Below are 26,179 nucleotides of genomic sequence, written 5' to 3'. Positions count from 1 at the left end.
GAGAAAAAAGAGTGAAAAGAAATGAACAAAGCCTCCAAGAAATATGGATTTATGTGAAAAGATGAAATATGCATTTGATTGGTATACCCGAAAGTGACGGGGAGAATGAAACCAAGTTGGAAAACACTCTTCAGGACATTATCAAGAACTTCCCCAACCGAGCAGGGCAGGCCAACATTCACATTTAGGAAATACAGAGTAACACCAAAAAGATACTCCTCAAGAATAGTAATTCCAAGACACATAATTGTCAGATTCACCAGGGTTGAAATGAAGGAAAACATGCTAAGCGCAGCCAGAGAGAAAGATGGGATTATCCACAAAGGAAAGCCCATCAGACTCACAGCAGATGTCTTGGCAGAAACCCTACAAGCCAGAGGAGAGTGGAGGCCAATATTCACCATTCTTAAAGAATTTTCAACCCAGAATTTCATCTATAGCCAAATTAAGCTTCATGAGCAACAGAAAAAATAAAATCCTTCACAGACAAGCTACTGCTGAGAGATTTTGTCACCACCAGGCCTGCTTTATAAGAGCTCCTGAACATGGAAAGAAACATCCAGTACCAGCCACTGCAAAAACATATGAAATTGTAAAGGCCGTCGAAACTATGAAGAAACTTTATCGACTAATGGGCAAAACAACCAGCTATCATCACGGTGGCAGGATCAAATTCACACGTAACAATATTAACCTTAAATGTAAATGGGCTAAGTATCCCAATTAAAAGACACAGACAATTGGGTGAAGAGTCAAGGCCCATTGGTGTGCTGTATTCAGGAGACCCATCTCATGTGCAAAGACACACATAGCCTCAAAATAAAGGAATGGAGGAAGATTTACCAAGCAAATGGCAGGCAAGAAAAAAAAGGAGGGGTTGCAATCCTCATCTCTGATAAAACATACTTTAAACCAACAAAGATCAAAAGAGACAAAGAAGGGAGTTACATAATGGTAAAGGGATCAATGCAACAAGAAGAGCTAACTATCCTAAATATATATACACCCAATACAGGAGCACCTAGATACATAAAAAGCAAGTTTTTAAAGACCTACAAAGAGACTTAGACTCCCACACAATAATAGTGGGAGACTTTAACACCCCACTGTCAATATTAGATCAACAAGACAGAAAATTAACAAGGATATCCAGGACTTGAACTCAGATCTGGACCAAGGGGACCTAATAGACATCTACAGAACTCTCCACCCCAAATCCACAGAATATATATTCTTCTCAGCACCACAACACACTTACTCTAAAATTGACCAGATAATTGGAAATAAAACACTCCTCAGCAAATGCCAAAGAATGGAAATAATAACATTCTCTTAGACCGTGGTTCCATCAAATTAGAACTCAGGGTTAAGAAACTAACTAGAAACCACACAACTACATGAAAACTGAACAACCTGTTCCTGAATGACTACTGGATAATAATGAAATGAAGGCAAAAATAAAGATGTTCTTAAAAACCAATGAGAATGAAGACAACATACCAGAATCTCTGGGACACATTTAAAGGAGTGAGTAGAGGGAAATTTATAGCACTAAATGCCCACAAGAGAAAGGAGGAAAGATCTATCAAAACCCTAACATCATGATTAAAGAACTAGAGGAATAAGAACAAACAAATTCAAAAGCTAGCAGAAGGCAAGAAATAACTAAGATCAGAGCAGAACTAAAGGAGATAGACATAGAAAATGATTTTTTTTTAAATCAATTCAGGAGATGGTTTTTCAAAAACAACAAAATAGACCAGTAGCCAGACTAATAAGAAGGGAGAGAAGAATCTAATAATACAATAAAGAATGATAAATGAGATATCACCACCAATCTCACAGAAACACAGACTACCCTCAGAATATTAATAACACCTCTATGCAAATAAACCAGAAAATCTGGAAGAAATGAATAAATTCCTGGGCACTTAAAACCTCCCAAGACTAAACCAAGAAGTTGAATCCCTGAATAGACCAATAAGAAAGTCTGAAATTGAGGCAGCAATTAATAGCCTACCAACCAATAAAAGTCTAGGACCAGATGTATTCACAGCCAATTCTACTACCTTTTGAATTTGTTTGTTCTTGCTCCTCTGGTTCTTTTAATCACGATGATAGGGTGTCGATTTTAGATCTTTCCTCCTTTCTCTTGTGGGCATTTAGTGCTATAAATTTCCCCCTACTTACTACTTTAAATTTGTCCCAGAGATTCTGGTATGTTGAGATACAAAGAGGAGTTGGTACCATTCCTTCTGAAACTATTCCAAACAATAGAAAAAGAGAGACTCTTCCCTAACTCATTTTATGAGATCAACATTGTCCTGATACCAAAACCTGGCAGAGACACAACTAAAAAAGAAAATTTCAGGCCAATATCCCTGATGAGGATTTCTGCATCGATGTTCAAGAAAATACTGGCAAATCAAATGCAACAGCACATCAAAAAGCTTATCCATCATGATCAAGTTGCCTTCATCCCTGGGATGCAAGGCTGGTTCAACATATGCAAATCGATAAATGTAATCCATCGCATAAGCAGAACCAAAGACAAAAACCAAATAATTATCTCAATAGATGCAGAGAAGGCCTTTGACAAAATTCAACAGCCCTTTATGCTAAAAACTCTCAATAAACTAGGTATTGATGGAATATATCTCAAAATAATAAGAGCTATTTATGACAAACCCACAGGCAATATCATACTGAATAGGTAACGACTGGAAGCATTCCCTTTGAAAACTGGCAAAAGACAAGGATGCCCTCTCTCACCACTCCTGTTGAACATAGTAGCAGAAGTCCTGGCCAGGGCAATCAGGCAATAAAAAGAAATAAAAGTATTCAGTTAGGAAGAGAGGAAATCAAATTGTCTCTATTTGCAGATGACATGATTGAATATTTAGAAGACCCCATTGTCTCAGCCCAAAATCTCCTTAAGCTGATCAGCAACTTCAGGAAAGTCTCAGGATACAAAAATCAATGTGCAAAAATTACAAGCATTTCTATACACCAATAACAGCCAAATCATGAGTGAACTCCCATTCACAATTGCTACAAAGAGAATTAAATACCTAGGAATATAACAAACAAGGGATGCAAAGGACCTCTTCAAGGAGAACTACAAACCACTACTCAAGAAAATAAGAGAGGACACAAACAGATGGAAAAACATTCCATGCTCATGGTTAGGAAGAATCAATATCATGAAAATGGCCATACTACCCAAAGTAATTGATATATTCAATGCTATTTCCATTAAGCTGCCATTGACTTTCTTCACAGAATTGGAAAAAGCCACCTTACATTTCATTTGGAACCAAAAAGAGCCCCCATAGCCAAGACAATACTAAGCAAAAAAGAAAAAAAAAAAAAATCTGGAGTCATCATGCTACCTGACTTCAAACTATACTACAAGTTTACAGTAATCAAAACAGCATGGTACTGGTACCAAAACATATTTTTATATATATATATATATATGTGTATATATATATATATACACACATACATATATACACATACATACATATATACATATATACACATATATACACATACATACATATATACACATACATATATACATACATATACACATACATATATACACATATACATACATATATACACACATATATACACATGTATATACACATACACATATATACACACACACATATATATACACACACACACACATACACACACACATACACCAATGGAACAGAATAGAGGCCTTGGAAATAATGCCACACATCTACAACCATCTGATCTTTGACAAACCTAACAAAAACAAGTAATGGGGAAGGGATTCCCTATTTAACTAATGGTGTTGGGAAAACTAGCTAGCCACATGTGGAAAGCTGAAACTGGATCTCTTCCTTACATCTTATACAAAAATTAACTCCAGATGGATTAAAGATTTAAACTTAAGACCTAAAACCATAAAATCCCTAGAAGAAAATGTAGGCAATACCATTCAAGACATAGCCATGGGCAAGGACTTCATAACGAACACCAAAAGCAATGGCAACAAAAGCCAAAATAGACAAATGAGATCTAATTAAACTAAAGAGCTTCTGCACAGTAAAGAAACTATCATTATAGCGAATCAGCAACCAAGAGAATGGGGAAAAAATTTTGCAATCTACCCATCTGACAAATTGCTAATAGCCAGAATCTACAAATAACTTAAATTTACAAGAAAAAGACAACCCCATCAAAAAGTGGGTGAAGGATATAAACAGACACTCCTCAAAAGATGACATTTATGCAGCCAACAAACATGAAAAAAGGCTTATCACTGGTCATTATAGAAATGCAAATCAAAATCACATTGAGATACCATTTCATGACAGAATGGCATGACGATCATTAAAGAATCAGGAGACAACAGATGCTGGAGAGGATGTGGAGAAATAGGAATGCTTTTACACTGTTGGTGGGAGTGTAAATTAGGTCAACCATTGTGGAAGACAGTGTGGTGATTCCTCAAGGATCTAGAACTAGAAATACCATTTGACCCAGCAATCCCATTATGGGTATATACACAGAAGATTATAAAGCATTCAACTCTAAAGACATATGCACAGGTATGTTTATTGTGGCACTCTTCACAATAGCAAAGATTTGGAAGCAACCCAAACACCCATCAATGATAGAATGGATAAAGAAAATGTGGCACATATACACCATGGAATACTATGCAGCCATAAAAAGGGTGAGTTCATGTCCTTTGCAGGGACATGGATGAATCTGGAAACCATCATTCTCAGCAAACTGACAAGAACAGAGGACCAAACACCACATGTTCTCACTCATAAATGGAAGTTGAACAATTAGAACACATAGACACAGGGAGGGGAGCATCACATACCAGGGCCTGTCAGGTGGTGGGGGGCTAGGAGAAGAATAGCATTAGGAGAAATACCTAATGTAGATGGCAGGTTGATGGATGCAGCAAACCACCATGGCACACGTATACCTATTTAACAAACGTGCACATTCTGCACACATACCCCAGAAATTAAAGTATATTAAGAAAACAAAAACACGTGAGGATGTGCAATATTTGATAACACTATCTCCAAGAAGAAACAAGACTCTAAGCAATGCAATAATGATATTGTTTTGGATGTGAATAAAGTAGGTCTAGCCGAAAAACAGGTGTCAAATGCAACATATTCAGTTCTGAGTAGTAGGCGTCTTAGTAATGGGAACAATAGACATTTCGTTATTCATACTCCTTATCATTTCTTGCTTACCAAGAAAATTATCAAAACATGGATTTGCTCTGTGAGTTAGTCAGGGTTTGCCACAGAGACAGAACCATAGGACATTTATAGGGAGAGAGAGGAAAATGAATTTATTAGGGGAATTAGGTCACTTGATTATGGAGGCTGAGTAGTCTTATAGTAGTAGCCTGTCAGTGAACTGGAGAATGAGGAAAGCCGGCAGCATGCTCAGTCTAAGTCTGAAAGCCTTAGAACCAAAAAAGACAAAGGTGTAAACCTAAGTTCAGGGCCAAAGGTCCAGGAGCCCCATGATCCACTGGTGTAAGTGCTGAGGTCTGACAATGGGAGAACCTGGAGTCTAACATCCATGGGCAGGAGAAGATGGGCATCCTGGCTCTGGAAGAGAGAGCAAGAAGTCACCCTTCCTGTCCCATTTAGTTCCATCTAAACCCTCAGCCAACTGGAGAGTGCCCACCCACACTGAAGGTGGATATTCTCCACTCAGTACAGTGACTTACATGCCAATCTCCTCTACAAAGATCCTCACACCTGGGGTAGCCCAGTGATTCTAATCAAACTCCAAGTCACCTGGCTTTGCTATCAAAGCAAAGAAGCTTTGTTCCCTAAGAGGAACAAGTTTAGGGCCCACTAAAGTAGTGAGAATTGTTTTGCCAGTTTTCTGGGTGTCCCTTAATCTGGTCAAGTTGATACCCAAAACCACCCATCACACTCTGGCACAAAGCAAGCTGGGACCTCAATACCTTGTGTCACTGGGGAGAAGTTAGGAGTTATAAGTCTAGATTTGATGGGCAGTACTGGAAGAGAGACAGGACTAACCAGTCAACCCTTCATGAGCAGCTGAACCGTCAGAGGTACAGTGTAGAGAGGGCATGAAATGTTCAGATAGATTTCAGCAACCCTGGTGCAGAGGAGTCCACAGCAGGAATCCGAGAATCAAATAGGAGAAGTGGCACCACCTTTCTAGGCATATAAAGAAACAGTAACACCTAGAATTTGTAGACAATTTGCTAGGCTCTGGGCTAAGGGTATCACAAATCTTGTGAAGCTAGCTAGTGAGAGACGTTCCATTTTTATCCCCCATTTCTAGATGGATAAATTGAAGTTCAGAAATCGTAACTCCACTGGTACTTGCCAAGTAGAGATATAAAGCAAAGCTCAGGTGTTTCACCCTGTACAGTCTGATTCTTCAACGTTCACCCCACCCCTTTCACATTAGACACCTGCATTAGAGTTAGGAATGGTTTTTCCTGGTCTTAGTCAATCATGGTGATTCATTGCCAGTGGTGGTTCAGAAACTTAGACCAGTCAGCCTCTAATAGTTCCCTACCAAAATTATTGATTCAAGAAGAGCATATGACTTAGATCAGTCCAAGGAAATGAACAAGAACTTGAGTTCCAAAGATCAGAGAGAAATGTTCTTTTTCTCCACAGAACTGAATGGAGAAGCACACGATACCGATTGTTACTTAAAGCCACCCTAATACCAAGTAGAGAATTTACCTTAGGATGAAGTCTTCTCTGTGGATTGTTGTGTGGAGAGACAGAAGGACCCTGGTTTATGGAGGACATAAACAGGTAGATCAACAAGATGTGTGGCTGTCCTACCTCTGGATCTTGTTATGTATGAGCCAAGAAATAACCTCACTGTTTAAATTACTTCGAGTCACCATTCCCTGCAACTGAAAATATTCTAACCAGTATCCACTCTATGGGACCTCTTCAGAAAAACAAGAGAGGAGTAATAAAAGCCTGTATAGATGATTTCCTTCATGTGAGCCATTCCTTAATATGCCCTTTCATAGATGAGAAGGGTAAAGTCCAGCAAAGTTGAGTCATTTGTCTCAGCTGACACAGCTAGTCATTGATAAGGCTGGAATTTGTATGAGTGTCTGACACCAAAGTCCATATGCTTTCCACTATGCACAACGAAAATCTTGGCCAGTAATGAAAGATATGCAGATCATATTCCAGTCCCATGCAGAAGTTAGGCAAAGATTCACTGAGGATAGTGTCACAAGTAATTTGGTTTTCACAGCAGAATGCCAGTCACAGCAAGGAACTGTGTGCTGGGCAGAGAGCACCTCTTGTCAGACTGGGCCAACATGGCAGGAGAAGGGAAAGGCTGTGGTTCAGAGGCTAATCCCCAGCACACTGGACACCGAGTGGAAGGCCGAAGTGTGACCTTCAGACTCTACTAGCTGCTGTGTGTGAAGCTACTGATCGCCCTTCCTGCCTGAGGCGGGAATGGCTCAGCCACTAATGGGGAGCATAGCAGCTCAAATGAAACATCTAGAAAAGACAGAAGATGATTAAAAGAAAAATTAAAAAATAAAAATGGAAAGGAGTGAATCCACAGATATTAGGAACATAATCATTATGAATGTAATAAAAAGTGACTCGAAACTGTTAGTTTATCAGGATGGATCAGACCTCTCTTACCAATGATGTACTATGTGCAAGTTTTGATTACCTGTTTCAAGGTGAGTTGTTACGTATATGATTTTCCTAAAACTGGTTACCATTTTGTCCTAATTTCTTGCTCAAAATTTATATTTGCATCTGAAAACTCAAAGTACTATGGCACCTGACTACCTTTCCCAATCTGTTCCTGTTCTAGAGCTGCACATATGGCTGCTGACGCTGAAGATGGCACTTTATTTTAGGGGGTGCCAGTCACATGGCTTCCCCTCGAATGGTGCAGTGTACAATCTGCACAACCATACCCAGTAGTCTGGTTCTCTTAACTCCTTCTGCAATATTGTCTAAAACATTTTAAATATGTTTCGCCAGATGTTGTGGCTCATGCCTGTAATCTCAGTGCTTTGGGAGATGAAGAGGGAAGGATCACTTGAGGCCAGAGTTCAGGACCAGCCTAGGTAACATAGCAAGGTCCACCTTCTGCCTTCCCACCCCTATCTCTATAAAAACTTTCAAAAATTAGCTGGGCATGGTGGCATACACTTGTAGTCCCAGTTAGAAGGCTGAGGTGAGATCACTTGGGCACAGGAGTTCAAGGTTAGAGTGAACTGTAATTGAGCCACTGCACTCTAGTCTGGGCAGCAAAGTGAGACGCTATCTCTAAAATAAATACATTTTAAATTTTAAAAAATTGTGCTTGTGCCTATTTTTACTGTTACATATGAGATAGGTTAGCTGTTGGTCCCCACAGTTGCTCAAGCAGCCAAGCGGAAAGGACAACGTTCTGGCTTTAGTTTCAAACAAACGTGGACTGGAATGCTGGGTCTGCCACCTATAGCTAACTGGCCATGGCTAGGTTAACCATCTGAGCTCCAGTTTCACCATCTTTAAAATGATAACATTATTAGCCTTGTGGTATTAATAGAAGGATACGTACTAAATGAGATAAAATATGTCCATGTATATTTTTGTTGTTACAATTGTTCTTATTAATATTATCAAAGTTCCTAGCATAGTGTCTGCAATGGAAGAGAGCCTCAATAAATATTAATTCCCTGTTGAATTTCAGTGTCAATCTCAGTCCCTTTTCCTGGCAGGGGATAAACTTAGTCCAGCAGATGTCTGTGTCTTAAATGAAGAGCGCAAACATTTTCCATTATGCAAATTGTATCCGTTGAGAAGTTCTGGGTTGGGGGAAGAGGGAGAGAAATTTCTTTGGTCAAACACTTCAAAAGTACTGCATTCTATACCTGCTCTTAAAGATTCTCATTGCTCATTTGCATATTGAAAGCTTTGAAAAATCTCACTCCAAATAAATATTTTACAAGGTATTTCTCTGATCACAAATAAATTTTTACATTAGACAAATAAATATCTCATTAATGTGTCCACAGAACGTACATTGGGAAGTGTTGGATTCGGGCTAGAAGCTAGGGAAGTTGGTTATCAGCAGGTTGAAGATTGGTGTGCCCAAAAGATGACACTAACCAGATGGGTGCCAGATGGGCACAAAGTTCTTCTGCAAAGCAGAATCATATAAGGGACTAAGGTTATGACTTAGAAAGTGTATAGTATTCCCTCTAAGCAAAACAGGAGGAGTGTGAGGAAGGAGAGGGATGAAAAGACAAAAAGGAAGAGCAAAAGCCTCCATCACTACATCAGGCATTTATTGAGCAACTACTATGTGAGGGATATTGAGATGAATAGCATTGTCCCTGCATTAAGGACATAAACAGTGTAAAGGGAAACAGAAGGGGCATAGGAAAAGAAAGAATAGATTTAAAAGGAGGAAAGAAGATATACTCGAGAACTTTTTCAAGATGTACAGGTGAAAAAGACTCCAGTCTGTTCTGCCTCACGCTGGCTGGGCACCCAGTCTTTAAGAACATGGCAATGAATTGATTATATTTTTTTAAAGTGAAGTCTACCAAAAGATTAAAATTTTGTTTAGGAAGATTAACCATAACTAGAAAATTTCAGTTATCCGTGAATTCTCCAAAAGCAATAATGAAATAGAAAAAATATCAATTAATGTTTATGATGCACTTCTGAAGTAAGTTATGTATAGGCCCTAAAACAGCTTACACATGATTCTAAAACCAGAGAGGATTTAAAATGCTTCAAGTATGCCATTGGAATATGTATTGCATTCTGTCATCTCATTTGCAAAAAGTATTTGAACAAACTGTCTTCTGTGAAGGAAGACGAAGGAAGGAAGAACAAATGGAAAGTTGGAAGCTGCACTCAGAGGCGAGCTCGGTGCCTGGGGGGCAGGCTTCAGAACTCTGCAACATGAGTGTTCTTGGAGTACCGGAGCTTGTCCTTGCCTCCTGCCTTCCTGTCCCACTCCCTGCTCTCCACCAACATGCCCCTCTGGTTTATCTCCAGCTCACTGACCTTCTTTATCTTTAGAAAAGGAAGGTACCAGGCACAGAGTTTGATACGGTTTGGGTATTTGTCACCGCCCCCAAGTCTCATGTTAAATATAATTCCCAATATTGGAGGGGGAACCTGGTGGAAGATGTTTAGAACACTGCGGTGGATCCCTCGTGGTGTGGTGCTGTCTTCACAATAGCGAGTTCTCATGAGATCAGGTCACTTAAAAGGTGTGGCACCTACCCCGCTACACACCCTGAAGCCAATTAAAACTCTTTTTTTTATAGTTACCAATCTCAGGTATTTCTTTACATCAATGCCAGAATGGCCTAATACAGGGTTTTATCTCCTAAATATTCTTTTCCCTTATGCTGATTTTTGTATTAGGCTAGCCCTTCCTTTCTGCTTTCACACATTCATTTTTCAGCAAGTATTTATTGAGTTTGTACCACACACTGCGCTTCGAGTGTGGGGGCACTCAAGTCATCTACTAATCCCGCCAGCTTTATTGAAATAAGATTTATTTTCTCTACTCAGTCATCATAGATTTTATAGGTTTATATTTTGCATCTCAAAAAATATGTTTTTACTACCTCAAGAAAAGGAAAAGACACACTGGTAAATGGTGTGTCACAATTACCATGGCCGGTTCTGTTGACTACCACGCTTCAGATTCTGGCACTATGACAGGTGTAATGTGTTCCCTCCCTGGGTTGTTGGGATTTTATTGGTGAGACTATTGTAACTTGGAGTAGCGGAGGGTGCCATTTCCCCTCTTTCATCCGTTTCATTCTAGCATGAGAGTTTGTGCACAGAAGTCATCGTTAAATCTATAGATTCAATGACGTGCCCAGAAACAGCACACAGCAGGGAATGGCTAACTTTTTCTGCAAAGGACCAGAGCGTGAATATTTTTGGTTTTGTGAGCCATAGAATTTCTGTCGCATCTAGTCTGTCCTGCCATTGCAGGGCAGGAGCAGCCACAGCCAAATGAGTGTGACTGTGTCCCAGTACAGCTTCTTTAATGGACACAAATTTGAATTTCATATAATTTTCCCATGTCACAAAATATTTATTCTTCTTTGATTCTTTTCTGTAAAAACCACTATTAGCTCATAGGCCATACAAAAACAGGTGAGGGGGTCTGATTTGGCCCACGGCAGTAATTTACCCACACCTGTTCTAGTGGAAAGAGAATAGTCTCAGTGTGTGATCAGTGTGTGAATATGTGTCACCTACCAGTCAGGTCCATGGGAACTAGTCCAATATCACTGGGCCTTTATTTTCTTATCTGAAAATGGAAATAGTAAGTTTGACCTTACCTGATAGTTATATAAAGGTTAAATGAGACCAGCAATACAGGGAAGATACTTTCTAGGAATAAAAGAGGCTGATGAGCTGGCTGGGGGTGAGCTGAAGGAACACACTGGTGGGAGGAAGGAAAAAGATGTCGGGAAGCAATCGCTCCTTGCCTGAAATGTAATAGTTGCTTACAAAATGAGAGCTGTTACTATTATTCCTACTATTATCATCATGATTCCAAGAATAATATAGAGAGAGAAGTAACAAGTAACAACAGATTCAGAGGAAGGAAAAGAAAGAGCTAGAAAAATAAGGTAGTAACAGTGAGAGAGGAGGGATAACGCCATGAGAGCCCAAACCCTTTCCTTGCTCTGATCTCCTCCCAGACCTCAGAAATGGGTTTCCTGACGCGCTCGATATATTCACTGCTGTATCCTGCTGTCGTCTCAAAGTAAGCATGGCCCAAGTGAATTTATCTCCCTCTAATCTTTGCTTTTCTCCAACACTTTCCATTTCTATTAATAATACCTCCAAGCTTCCAACAGCTAGGTCGTATTTGATTCCTCTTTCATTTTTACTCCTAGCCTTCTTGAGTTTACTTTGAAATGTTTCTAAGGTCCATATTCTCCTAGCCTTGACACTCACACTGTCTCCTTAGAGACTCTCAGTAATCCACTTTCCATGGCAACTCTGTCATCCAGCTCTCAGTATCCCACTCTCACCTCCAGTACATCTTACCCACAGTTTACCCATAGGGGATTGTCCCAGTCAGAACTAAGGCACTGTGCTGTGTGTCCCCATCACTGCAGGATATACCCTCCTTAATGAGAAGATCTGATCCTCCAGGATCTGCCCCAATAGCTTATCGGATGCGATTTCCAACAAAACTAACTGCCCCATCTGTACCCCGGTTCCTTGGCATCTGCCGTTTCCTCCACCTGGAATGCCCTTCTCTTCATTGTGTTTCTAAATCCTGGGAATTCCTCAAGGCCTAATGTGAATATTACCCTCTCCAGGAAGCCTTCAGCTGAAAGTGGGTATGACCTCCTCTCAATGTCTAGGGCATCTGTATTTCTTTCTTGTCAGTCATCACCTGCTATCTTTGTGTTAACACATGCAAGTTTTATCGTTTATAAAAGACCAGTGGCTGTCAGAGACAATTTTGTCCCCCAGGGAATATTTGGTGAGTTTTGGTTGCTACAACTCAGGGCAAGGGGAGTATTGGCATCTGGTAGGTAGAGGCAAGGATTGCTGCTAAAGATTCTACAATGCACAGAAACCCCCACAACAAAGAAATGTCAACAGTGTGAGGTTGAGACACCCTGGACCAGACTCTAGGTCAGCAGTTTCCAGCGTTTTGACACCAGAGACCAGTTTCATCAAAGACATTCTTTCCACAGACCAGGAAGTTGGGGATGGTTTGGGATGATTCAAGTGCATTTAATTTACTGTGTTCTGAAGACTTTCAAAGATTATGTTTCTGAGGTTACCATTAACTCACATATTGTTTAAACAACCATCATGTTTTTTAAAAAATCCCGCTTTTTTCCCCTAACTTACACCCACTGGAGTTTAAGCCTGCTTTTTAAAAATCTGCTCTGAGAAATAAAGACTCATTCATGGTAATGTAATACAAATAATAGCAACAAAAAACAACAAATTCCTTCGGATCTATGAAGCACTTTCTAGCATATGCTTGCTTTCCCATGTACTGAATGAATCATGCGATCACCCCTGCGGTGCTCAGGGCTGGGTCTCCAGGCTCATCCATTTTCCTCCCCTTTATTGTTTCTTGGCACTTTCTCCACAGTGGGAACAGAAAAAATAAGAGGAGACCTTGATCAGTCATTTTTGCTAAATCCTGGTTTTAAGTAATAGTTAATTTCAGGTTTGTTGATAATCTAGGGATTACTTCAAGTTTTTTGGTAATCAGACATAAACCCAATTAAATCTTGAAGATGTCTGAATTTGTTAAATAATTTTCCAACTCCCAGATGTCATTTATCTCCTAACCAATCACTTCTCAAGTATTTTTTACATTTCACATGCAAAAACATATTTTATTTATTTTTTTTGAGACAGAGTTTTGCTCTTGTTACCCAGGCTGGAGTGCAATGGCGCGACCTCGGCTCACTGCAACGGCGCAATCTCGGCTCACTGCAACCTCCGCCTCCTGGGTTCAGGCAATTCTCCTGCCTCAGCCACCTGAGTAGCTGGAATTACAGGCACGCACCACCATTTATATGTTTATATTGTTATATTATTTCTAGTATAGGATTTATATCATTGTATATTGTTATTTCTAGTATAGGATATGATATCAAAAAGTAAAATATGTAATAATTCCATGATTCACATATTTTAAAAGTTTTTAATGCAAGAAGGATTAACTTTCTAAAAATTTCTAACCCATGTTTTCATAAAACTGAATTCTGTATACTATTATTGCAGTTTGCCTATGAAAATATAAATAAAATTAATATAAATAAGATAATTTTCAGTATCTTGGTGACCTCGATCTCTAAATATGAAAGCCTACTCCCTTTTAAATGAAATTTCTATTCCTAGGTGTCACTTGTGATGGCTCTGCCTGTGACTGAGGGTCATGAAATGGGATGTGGTTCCTAAGTAACATTGTAAAGCTGTAGCTCATACGAGGAACTGATAACGTAGGAAGAGTCTAGGTATTTTTTATATATACAAATCTGCAAAGCAAACTTTCCTGAATTTGATCTTGATTTGCTTCTCTTAAAGGTATATTATTATCAGCACTGACACTAATATACTTTTCATTTTAGAGTTGCTAAGGTTGTGTATGTTATATGCACAGGATCCCATTTCACAAATATTACTGCACACCTTCCAGCACCTTATATTGTCTTTTTAAATCTTCTAAATAACACTATGATATAGACACTGCTATTATACCCATTTTATAGATGCAGAAACTGTGGCTCAGGGTTAAGAGGCTTGCCCAAGTTTATATAGCTATGTAGCGCCAGGGCCAGACATGTAATCGAGCCCAGGTGTGTCCAATTCCAGAGCCCATATTCTTCAAGCCTTTCTGGTCCCATCAATCTTGGCACCAGGATACTGTCATTAAATTCTCCCATGTCGCTTAAAAATGCCTGAAGACTGCCAGGTGTGGTGGCTCACACCTGTAATCCCAGCACTTTGGGAGGCCAAGGTGGGCAGATCACTTGACATCAGGGTTCGAGACCAGCCTGGACAACATGGAAAACCCTCCTCTCTACTAAAGATACAAAAATTAGCCAGACATGGTGCCGAATGCCTGTGATTCCAGCTACTCAGAGGCTAAGATAGAAATGCTTGAACCAAGGAGGCAGAGGTTGTAGTGAGCCAAGATCACAACACTGCACTCCAGCCTGGGAAATAGAGTGAGACTCCATCTCAAAAAAACAAAAACAAAAACAAGGAGGTTTTTAACATAAGACTCCATAAGGACAAAAAGAAGAAACAATTGAGGTAAACTGAATTATATTTTGAGATGAAATGTATACATATTTAGACAGTTGATTAAATATATTCATATATGTGTGTATATATGTAATTACATAAAGTTTATATTTTTTTATATATATATAACATTCATTATTCATGTTATAGGCTCAGGATTTTGGTTCAAGTCTTAAAACTGTCATTTCATGTTTATCAAATTACTTAAAATTCCTAACCTTTCTCATTCTCTCCATATATAACAGAGATCATAGTAGGATATATTCCATTGGGTTGTTCTTGGGGCAATAAAATGAGACAATTGTTTGAAGTGTGGCAAAGTGAAAAATAATTTTACCAGCTGGCAGCAGAGTCATACTACCAGCAAAACTATCTAGTGCAGAAAAATAATATTTCCCAAGGGGCTTGGGATAGGGTTGGGGCCAAGGGCTGGAATAATGCAAGAAAATAATGAAAACAATCAACTTATCTGCACCATATATAAGTAGGACTTGGAGGGGAACAGTGAAGAGAGGAGAGGAAAGGGAGGAGAGAAGAAGGCTGCATGGCTTGGGAGCCTCAGGATACAGGTACCCAGAGAAGATATTCTCAAGGGTGAGGAGGCCAAAGAATTTTACAAAGAATATCGATGTCTACTGTCTGATGTTAAGTTTTCTGTTTCTCTGTGATGTACACTCCCTCTGTTACTCCACAGCTTCAGAAAAGTCTGGTGCACACACATACAAATACATGCAGAGAGTGGCTTGAGAGGAAAGTCAAGGAAAGAGGCCACATGTGGGTACAGAGTACAGAGAAGGCACCAGCTGTGGAGATAAGATGTGGGTGAGACAGAGATTCAGGGCAGAAGGGTCCCATGGAATACAAATCCCTATAAAGTCATAGTAATCTAAGGAGGACCCTGGGTATTTCCTCAAGATGTAGGAGAGGGGCTTCCACCAATTTCAATTAAATCTCAGAGTAACGTTGCTGGGCAGGGCATCTCTGGAAAAAAAAAAAAAAAAAACCAGCAGCCTGTCAGGAACTTACAAATTAAGTGCCCACTTTCCTGGGACAGAGCACCTGGGAAAAGGGGCTTCAGCAGACTTAAATGGCCCTGCTGGGCAGCTCTAAAGAGAACAACAGATTTCCCAACACAGCATTCAAGCTCTGATAAGAGACAGACTGCCACCTCAAGTGGCTCGCTGACCACCATGTATCCTGACTCAGAGACACCTCCCAGTAGGGGCTGACAGATACCTCATATAAAAGAGCTCTGGCTGGCATCTAGCAAGTAACCTCTGGGATGAAGCTACCAGAGGAAGGAACAGGCAGCAATCTTTGCTGGTCTGCAGCCCCTAATGGTGAATCCCAGGCAAGCAGGGTCTGGGGTGGACCTCCAGCAAACTCCAGCAGACCTGCAGAAGAGGGGCCTTATTGTTAGAAGGTAAACTAAAAAATAGAAACAGTTTCAATATCAACAGAAAGGACATTCACTTAGAGACCCCATCCAAAATTCACCAACATTGAAGACCAAGGTAGATAAATCCATGAAGATGGGGAAAAAACCAGCACAAAAAGACTGAAAATTCCCAAAACCAGAATGCCTCTTTACCAAGGGATCACAACGCCTCACCAGCAAGAGAACAAAACTGGATGAAGAAGGAGTTTGACAAAGTGACAGAAGCAGGCCTCAGAAGGTGGGTATTAACAAACTTCTCTGAGCTAGAGGAGCATATTCTAAGCCAACACAAGGAAGCTAAGAATCTTGAAAAAAAGTTAGATGAAATGACGACTAGAATAACCAGTTTAGAGAAGAACATAAACGTTCTTATGGAGCTGAAAATCACAGCATGAGAAGTGTGTGAAGCACGCACAAGTTTCAATAGCCAAATCAAATGGAAGAAAGGATGTCAGAGATTGAAGATCAACTCAATGACATAAAGTGAGAAGGCAAGATTAGAGAAAAAGTGAAAAGAAATGAACAAAGCCTCCAAGAAATATGGGATTATGTGAAAAGACCTAATCTACATTTGATAGGTGTACTTGAAAGTGGTGGGGAGAATGAAACCAAGTTGGAAAACACTCTTCAAAATATTATTCAGAACCTCCCAACCTAGCAAGGCAGGCCAACATTCAAATTCAGAAAATACAGAGACCACCACAAAGATACTCCTCAAGAAGAGCAACCCCAAGACACATAATTATCAGATTCACCAGGGTTGAAATACAGGAAAAAATGCTAAGGACAGCCAGAGAGAAAGGTCAGGTTACCCACACAGGGAAGCCCATCAGACTCACAGTGGATCTCTCGGCAGAAACCCTACAAGCCAGAAGAGAGTGGGGTTCAATATTCGACATCCTTAAAGAAAAGAATTTTCAACCCAGAATTTCATATACAGCCAAATTAAGCTTCATAAGGAGAAATAAAATCCTTTATGGATAAGCAACTGCTGAGAGATTTTGTCACCACCAGATCTGCCTTACAAGAGCTCCTGAAGGAAACACTAAACATGGAAAGAAACAACCAGTACCAGCCACTACAAAAACATACCACATGGTAAAGACCAGCGACACTATGAAGAAAATGCAGCAACTAACGGGCAAAATAACCAGCTAACATCATAATGGCAGGATCAAATTCACACATAACAATATTAACCTAAATGCCCCAATTAAAAGACAGACTGGCAAATCAGATAAACAGTCAAGATCCCTCTTACGTGCAGACGCACATAGGCTCAAAATAAAGGCATAGAGGAACATTTGCCAAGCAAATGAAAAGCAAAATAAAGCAGGGGTTGCAATCCTAGTCTCAGATTAAAAAAAAGAAAAGACTTTAAACCAACAAAGATCACAAGAGACAAAGAGCATTACATAATGTTAAAGGGATCAATGCAACAAGAAGAGCTAGCAACCCTAAATATATATGCACCCAATACAGGAGCACCCAGATTCATAAAGCAAGTTCTTAGAGACCTACAAAGAGAATTAGACTCTCACACAATAATAGTGGGAGACTTTAACAGCCAACTGTTAATTTTAGACAGACCAACGAGTCAGAATATTAACAAGGATATCCAGGACTTGACTCAGATCTGAACCAAGTGGACCTAATAGACATCTACAGAACTCTCCACCCCAAATCAACAGAACATACATTCTTCTCAGCACCACATCACACTTATTCTAAAATTCACCACATAATTGGAAGTAAAACACTCCTCAGTATATGCAAAAAAATAGAAATCATAAACAGTCTCTTGGATCACAGTGCAATGAAATTAGAACTCAAGATTAACAAACTCACTCAAAACAGCACAACTATATGGAAACTGAACAAACTGCTCCTGAATGACTACTGGATGAATAATGAAATGAAGGCAAAAATAAAGATGTTCTTTGAAATACACACTGTGTAGAGGGAAATTTACAGCACTAAAGGCCCACTAGAGAGAGGGGAAAAGATCTAAAATTGACACCCTAACTTCACAATTAAAAGAACTAGAGGAGCAAAAGCAAATTCAAAAGCTAGCAGAAGACCAGAAATAACTAAGATCAGAGCAGAAATGAAGAAGATAGAGACATGAAAAACCGTTTAAAAAAAAAATCACCATATCCAGGAGCTGGTTTTTTGAAAAGATCAACAAAATAGACTGCTTGCCAGATGAATAAAGAACAAGAGAGAGAAGAATCAAATAGATGCAATAAAAATTGATGAAGGAGATATCACCACCGATTCAACAGAAATACAAATACCATCAGAGAATACTATAAACACCTCTATACAAATAAACCAGAAACTCTAAAAGAAATGGATAAATTCCTGGACACTTAAACCACCCAAGACTAAACCAGGAAGAAGTTGAATCCCTGACTAGACCAATAGCAAGGTCCGAAATTGAGGCAGCAATTAATAACCTACCAAACAAAAGAAGTCTAGGCCCAAATGGGTTCACAGAATTCTACCAGAGGTACAAAGAAGAGTTCATATCATTCCTTCTGAAACTATTCCAAACAGCAGAAAAAGAGAATCCTCCCTAATTTATTTAAGGATGCCAACATCATACTGATATCAAAACCTGGCAGAGACACAACAAAAAAAGAAAATTTCAGGCCAGTATCCCTGATGAACATCGATGTGAAAATCCTCAATAAAATATTGGCAAACTGAATCCAACAGCACATCAAAAAGCTTATCCATCACCATCAAGTCAGCTTCATCCCTGGGGTGCAGGACTGGTTCAACATATGCAAATCAATAAACTTGATGTGCCACATAAATGGAACCAAAGACAAAAACCACATGATTTATCTCAATAGATACAGAGAAGGCCTTCAACAAAATTCAACAGCCCTTCATAATATAAACGCTAAATAACCTAGGTATTGATGTAACGTATCTCAAAATATTAAGAGCCATTTATGACAAACCCACAGCCCAATATCATACTGAATGGGCAAAAGCTGGAAGCATTCCCTTTGAAATCTGGCACAAGAAAAGGATGCCCTCTCTCACCACTCCTATTCAACATAGTATTGGAAAATCTCGCCAGGGCAATCAGGAGAAATAAAGCATATTTAGTTAGGAAAAGAGGAAGTCAAATTGTCTCTATTTGCAGATGACATGATTGCATATTTAGAAGATCCCATCATCTCAGCCCAAAACCTCCTTAAGCTGATAAGCAGCTTCAGCAAAGTCTCAGGATACAAAATCAGTGTGCAAAAATCACAAGCATTCCTATACACCAATAACAGAGAAACAGAAAGCCAAATCATGAGTGAACTTCCATTCATAATTGCTAAAAAGAATAAAATACCTAGGAATACAACTAACAAAGGATGTGAAGGACCTCTTCAAGGAGAACTACAAACCACTGCTCAAGGAAATAAGAGGACACAAATAAATGGAAAAATATTCCATGCACATAGTAGGGAAGAATCAATATCGTGAAAATGGCCATACTGCCCAAAGTAATTTATAGATTCAATGCTATCCCCATCAAGCTACCAATGACTTGCTTCACAGAATTGGAAAAAAAATGTCTTAAACTTCATATGGAACCAAAAAAGAACCCGCATAGCCAAGACAATCCTAAGCAAAAACAGCAAAGCTGGAGGCATCACGCAACCTGACTTCAAACTATACTACAAGGCTACAGTAATCAAAACAGAAGACCAGGTGCTGTTTGACCTCGGACCTGAAGAGCAGGAAGGAGCTGGCCATTGGTGAACCCTGAGACCTTTGCTCCAAGCAGAGGACCTGCAGGCAGGCATAGAAGAGAGCAGTGTGAGTGACCCTAACAGGCTAGGGAGAAAAAGGCTGTAGTACTGCCCTAGGGTTTTGTCATAAGAAAGTACCACAAACTGGGTTGTTTAAAATAATAGCAATTTATCCTCACAGTGTGAGGGCTAGAAGTCTGAAACCAAGGTGTGGGCAGGGTTGGTTTCTCCTGAGGGCTGTGAGGGAGACTCTGATCCTGGCCTCTTCCCTAGTTCTTGGTGGTTTGCCTGTCATCTTTGGCGTTCCCTGAATTGTGGATTGATCCTTTTCACACAGGCTTCCCTCTGTGCATGTCTGTCGATGTTCACATTTCCCCTTGTTATAAGAACACAAGTCATATGGGATGGGGTCTACCCGAATTTTAACCTCGTTTGAATGAATTATCTCTATAAAGACCATATTTCCAGATAAGATCAATGTTCAGAGGTAGAGGAGGTTGGGACTTCAGCAGATCTTTGTAGAGAGACCCAAATTCAACCACAATAGGATAGGGAAAGGAGTTGGATTTTATTCTAAGCACCCATATGAAGTGCCTGGCACATGGCAAACTATAAATTTTAGCATCATTATTACACAGGGAATGTCTTTTAAAATGTAACATTTAACAGGAGAGTCTTTAAAAACATGAAGTCGGATTATGTCACTGCTCTGGCTAAAATCTCTCCAGTGGTCTCCTTTTGTACTCCAAAAAAAATTTCAAGTCCTCATACGGCCTCCAAACCCCCTAGGGTCTGAGCCCTTGGGGATCTCAAACCTTGTGTCCCACCAGCCCCCACCTGCTCCTCCCACTCCATTCACTCTGGTCTCCTTGCTTGTCCTCAGTCACCCCAAAATGCCCCTCCTACCTCAGGGCCAATTCCTGTTTGTTGCTTCTACCTGCAATGCTTGTCTCCCAGTATAAGCGAGGCTGGCTCTGTAATGTCATACAGGCGTCACCTCAAATACCTCCCAACCTCACCCAGAGAGGCTGTCTCCAAGATCCCCCTGTAAAATAATGCCCACGGAGGAATGCTGGCAAGATGGCCACCTAAGAACAGCTCAGGACTTCAGCTCCCAGTGAAAGTGCAGAGGGGGAGTGGATGCTGCATTTCCAGACGAATTTTTATTGCCCACAGACCAGGAGATACCCAGGCAGAGGGGTCGCCAGCGCTGCAGTCCCGGCTGGTGCAGCTGTTTTGGCCCACGTGGCTGCTTTGAACACGCCCTGTTGTGGCGGTTCTCTGTACAAAAGCCACTGGTCTGGGAGCCCTCTTAGCTGGCGATCAGAGCCCTGAGACGGCAGAGTTGCCCATTCATCTGAAATAGCAAGCCAGGCCAGGAGATTCCTAGGCAAAAAAAAAAAAAAAAAACCACCAGGAGCTGGTGCTGCAGTTTGAGCCAACTCAGTGAGTCGCAGCACAGGAGATCCTGGCACCTTTTCAACAAGCGACTGGAAGGCTGGTTCGTTCAACTTAAAAAATAAAAGACAAGACTGAGTCAGGGAGCCAGGTGATCAGGCTAGGTGGGTCTCACCCCCCACCCCCACCAACAACAAAAACAAAAACAGTAATTGAAAACCCTCTGGGTTGAGCTATTCACACCAAGCACAGCTGAACCCGGGACAGTCCGGCTCGGTGGGGGAGGGGCGTCTGCCATTACTGAGACTCTCCACTGCTATGGAGGCAGGCCGCCGTCGCCGAGGCAACCCGCCGTTGCCAAGGCAACCTGCCACAACAGAGAGAGTCCGCCATAACAGAGGCGGGGCCCCCATTGCGGAGACAGTTCTAACTACACCCATATAAACAGGACTGCAGGGAAGAGCACAGGGCAGCTGGGCGGAGCCCACAGCAGCTCAGCAAAGCCTCTGCAGGCAGGCAGTGGCTAGGCGTGCTGCTAGCTGGATGGGGTAGACCTGAAAGAAAAATTTAAAAAGGCAGTAGCGCAGTGGAAACTCATAAAGCCCCAACTCCCCGGGACAGAGCACCTGGGAACAAGAAGTGCTTTATGAGTTCAGCTGCAGCAGACCTAAATGTACCTGCCCAGCAGCTCTGAATGAACAACGGAGCTCACAGCTCAGGACTTAAGCCCCAGTAAAAGACAGACTGTCTCCTCAAGTAGCTCCCTGAACCCCATAGATCCAAAGACTCACCTCATAAAGGAGAGAATGGACTGACAGTTGGCAAGCATCCTTCTGGGACAAAGATAGCAGAAGAGGAAACTGGTAGCAACCCTTACTGTTCTGCAGCTGCTGCAGGTGATCCCCAGGCAAGCAGGGCCTGGAGTGGACCTCAGCAGTCCTACAGCAGAGGGGCCAGGCTGTTAGAAGGAAAACTTAAAAAAAAAAAAAAAAAGAAGAAGTAACTTCAGCATCCATGAAATAGAAGCTCACTCAAAGACCCAATCTGAAAGACAGTAACTACAAAGACAATAGGTGGATAAACCCACAAAAATGGGAAGAAACCAGCGCAAAAAGGATGAAAACTCCCGAAACCAGAACACCTCTCCTCCTAAAAGGGATCACAACTCCTCACCAGAAAGGGAACCAGACCGGATGGAGAAGGAGGGTGATGAAATGACAGAATCAGACTTCAGAAGGTGGGTAGTAATAAACTACAGTGAGCTAAAAGAACATGTTCTAACCCAATGCAAAGAAACTAGGAACCTTGAAAAAAGATTGAATGAAATGCTAACAAGAATGGACAGCATAGAGAGGAATATAAGTGAATTGAAGGAGCTGAAAAACACAACACGAGAACTTCATGAAGCATGCACAAGCTTCAAAAGCCGAATTGACCAAGCAGAAGAAAGGATATCAGAGGTCGAAGATCAACTCAATGAAATAAAAAGAGAAGGCAAGAACAGAGAAAAAAGAGCAAAAAGGAATGAACAAAATCTTCAAGACATGTGGGACTATGTGAAAAGACCTAATCTACGTTTGATAGGTGTACCTGAATGTGGTGAAGAGAATGAATCCAAGCTGGAAAATACTCTTCAGGGTATTATCCAGGAAAACTTCCCCAACCTAGCAAGGCAGGCCAATATTCAAATCCAGGAAATACAGAGAACACCACAAAGATATTCCTCAAGAAGAGCAACACCAAGGCACATAATTGTTAGATTCACCAGGGTTGAAATGAAAGAGAAAATGCTAAGGGCAGCCAGAGAGAAAGGTCGGGTTACCCACAAAGGGAAGCCCATTAGACTCACAGCAGATCTCTCAGCAGAAACCCTACAAGCCAGAAGAGATTGGGGGCCAATATTCAACATCCTTAAAGAAAAGAACTTTCAACCCAGAATCTCCTATCCAGCCAAACTAAGATACATAAGTGAAGGAAAAATAAAATCCTTTGTGAACAAGCAACTACTCAGAGATTTCATCACCACCAAACTTGCTCTACAAGAACTCCTGAAAGAGGCTCTACACATACAAAGGAACAACCAGTACCAGCCACTCCAAAAACACACCAAATGGTAAAAGAGCATCAACACAATCAAGAATCTACATCAACTAACCAACAAAACAGCCAGGTAGCATCAAAATGACAGTATCAAATTCACACATAACAATACTATCCCTAAATGTCAATGGACTAAATGCGCCAATCAAAAGACACAGACTGGCAAATTGGATAAAAAGCCAAAACCCATCAGTGTGCTGTATCCAGGAAACCCATCTTACATGCAAGGATACACAAAGGCTCAAAATAAAGGGATGGAGGAAGATCTACCAAGCAAATGGAGAGCAGAAAAAAGCAGGAGTTGCAATTCTCATCTCTGATAAAATAGACTTTAAAGCAACAAAGATCAAAAGAGACAAAGAAGAACATTACATAATGGAAAAAGGATCACTGCAACAAGAAGAGCTAACGATCCTAAATATATACGCACCCAATACAGGAGCACCCAGATACATAAGGCAAGTTCTTAATGACTTACAAAGAGACTTAGACTCCCACACAATAATAGTGGGAGACTTTAGACAGATCAACCAGACAGAAAATCAACAAGGATATCCAGGACCTGAACTCAGACCTGGAACAAGCAAATCTAATAGACATTTACAGAACTCTCCACCCCAAATCCACAGAATATACTTTCTTCTCAGCACCACATCAAACCTACTCTAAAATTGACCACATAATTGGCAACAAATCACTCCTCAGAAAATGCAAAATAATAGAAATCATAACAAACAGTCTCTCAGACCACAGTGCAATCGAGTTAGAACTCAGAATGCAGAAACTAACTCAGAATCACACAGCTTCATGGAAACTGAACAACTTGCTCTTGAATGTTGACTGGATAAACAATGAAATGAAGGAAGAAATAAAGATGTTCTTAGAAACCAATGAGAACGAAGACACAACATACCAGAATCTCTGGGACATATTTAAAGCAGTCTCTAGAGGAAAATATATAGCAATGAGTGCTCACATGAGAAGAAAGGAGAGATCTAAAATTGACACCCTATCATCAAAATTGAAAGAGCTAGAGGAGAAAGATAAAAAAACTCAAAACCTAGCAGAAGACAGGAAATAACTAAGATCAGAGCAGAACTGAAGGAAATAGAGATGCAAAAAACTCTTCAAAAAAAAAAAATCAATAAATCCAGGAGCTGGTTTTTCGAAAAGATCAACAAAATAGACAGACCACTAGCCAGATTAATAAAAAAGAAAAGAGAGAATAACCAAATTGATGCAATAAAAAACGATAAAGGGGATATCACCACAGATTCCACAGAAATCCAAACCATCATCAGAGATTATTACAAACAACTCTATGCACATAAACTAGTAAACCTGGAAGAAATGGATAAATTCCTGGACACCTGCATCCTCCCAAGCCTAAACCTGGAAGAAGCCAAAACCCTGAATAGACCAGTAACAAGGTCTGAAGTCGAGGCAGCAATAAAGAGCCTACCACCCCAAAAAAGCCCAGGTCCAGATGTGTTCACAGCCGAATTCTACCAGACATACAAAGAGGAGCTGATACCATTCCTTCTGAAACTATTCCAGACAATCCAAAAAGAGGGAATCCTTCCCAAATCATTTTATGAGACAAACATCATCCTGATACCAAAACCCGGCAGAGACTCAACAAGAAAAGAAAATTTCAGGCCAATATCCATGATGAACAGAGATGCAAAAATCTTCAATAAAATACTGGCAAACCGATTGCAACAGCATAGCAAAAAGCTCATCCACCATGATCGAGTAGGATTCATCCCGGGAATGCAAGGCTGGTTTAACATACACAAGTCCATAAACGTAATTCACCACATAAACAGAACCAAAGACAAAAACCACATGATTATCTCAATTGATGCAGAGAAGGCCTTTGACAAAATTTAACAGCCCTTTATGCTAAAAACCCACAATAAACTAGGTATTGACGGAACGTATCTCAAAACAATAGAAGCTATTTATGACAAATCAACAGCCAATATCATACTGAATGGGCAAAAACTGGAAGCATTCCCTTTGAAATCTGGCACTAGACAAGGATGCCCTCTCTCACCACTCCTATTCAATATAGTACTGGAAGTTCTAGCCAGAGCAATCAGGCAAGAAAAAGAAATAAAGTGTATTCAAATTGGAAAGGAGGAAATCAAATTGTCTCTATTTGCAGATGACATGATTGTATATCTAGACCCCATCATCTCAGCCCAAAATCTCCTGAAACTGATCAACAACTTCAGCAAAGTCTCAGGATACAAAATCAATGTGCAAAAATCACAAGCATTCCTATACACCAGTAACAGACTTAAAGAGAGCCAAATCAAGAACGAACTGCCATTCACAACTGCTACAAAGAGAATAAAGTACCTAGGAATACAACTAACAAGGAATGTAAAGGACCTCTTCAAGGAGAACTACAAGCCACTGCTCAACAAAATAAAAGAGGACACAAACAGATGGAGAAACATTCCATGTTCATGGTTAGGAAGAATCAACATCATGAAAATGGCCATACTGCCCAAAGTAATTTACAAATTCAACGCTATTCCCATCAAGCTATCAATGACATTCTTCACAGAACTGGAAAAAAACACCTTAAACTTCATATGGAACCAAAAGAGAGCCCCCATAGCCAAGTCAATTCTAAGCAAAAA

The sequence above is a fragment of the Saimiri boliviensis genome, chromosome 7 (assembly GCF_048565385.1).
Source record: "Saimiri boliviensis isolate mSaiBol1 chromosome 7, mSaiBol1.pri, whole genome shotgun sequence".
NCBI classification, from domain to species: Eukaryota; Metazoa; Chordata; class Mammalia; order Primates; family Cebidae; genus Saimiri; species Saimiri boliviensis.
Note: the sequence above shows the minus strand (reverse complement) of the source record.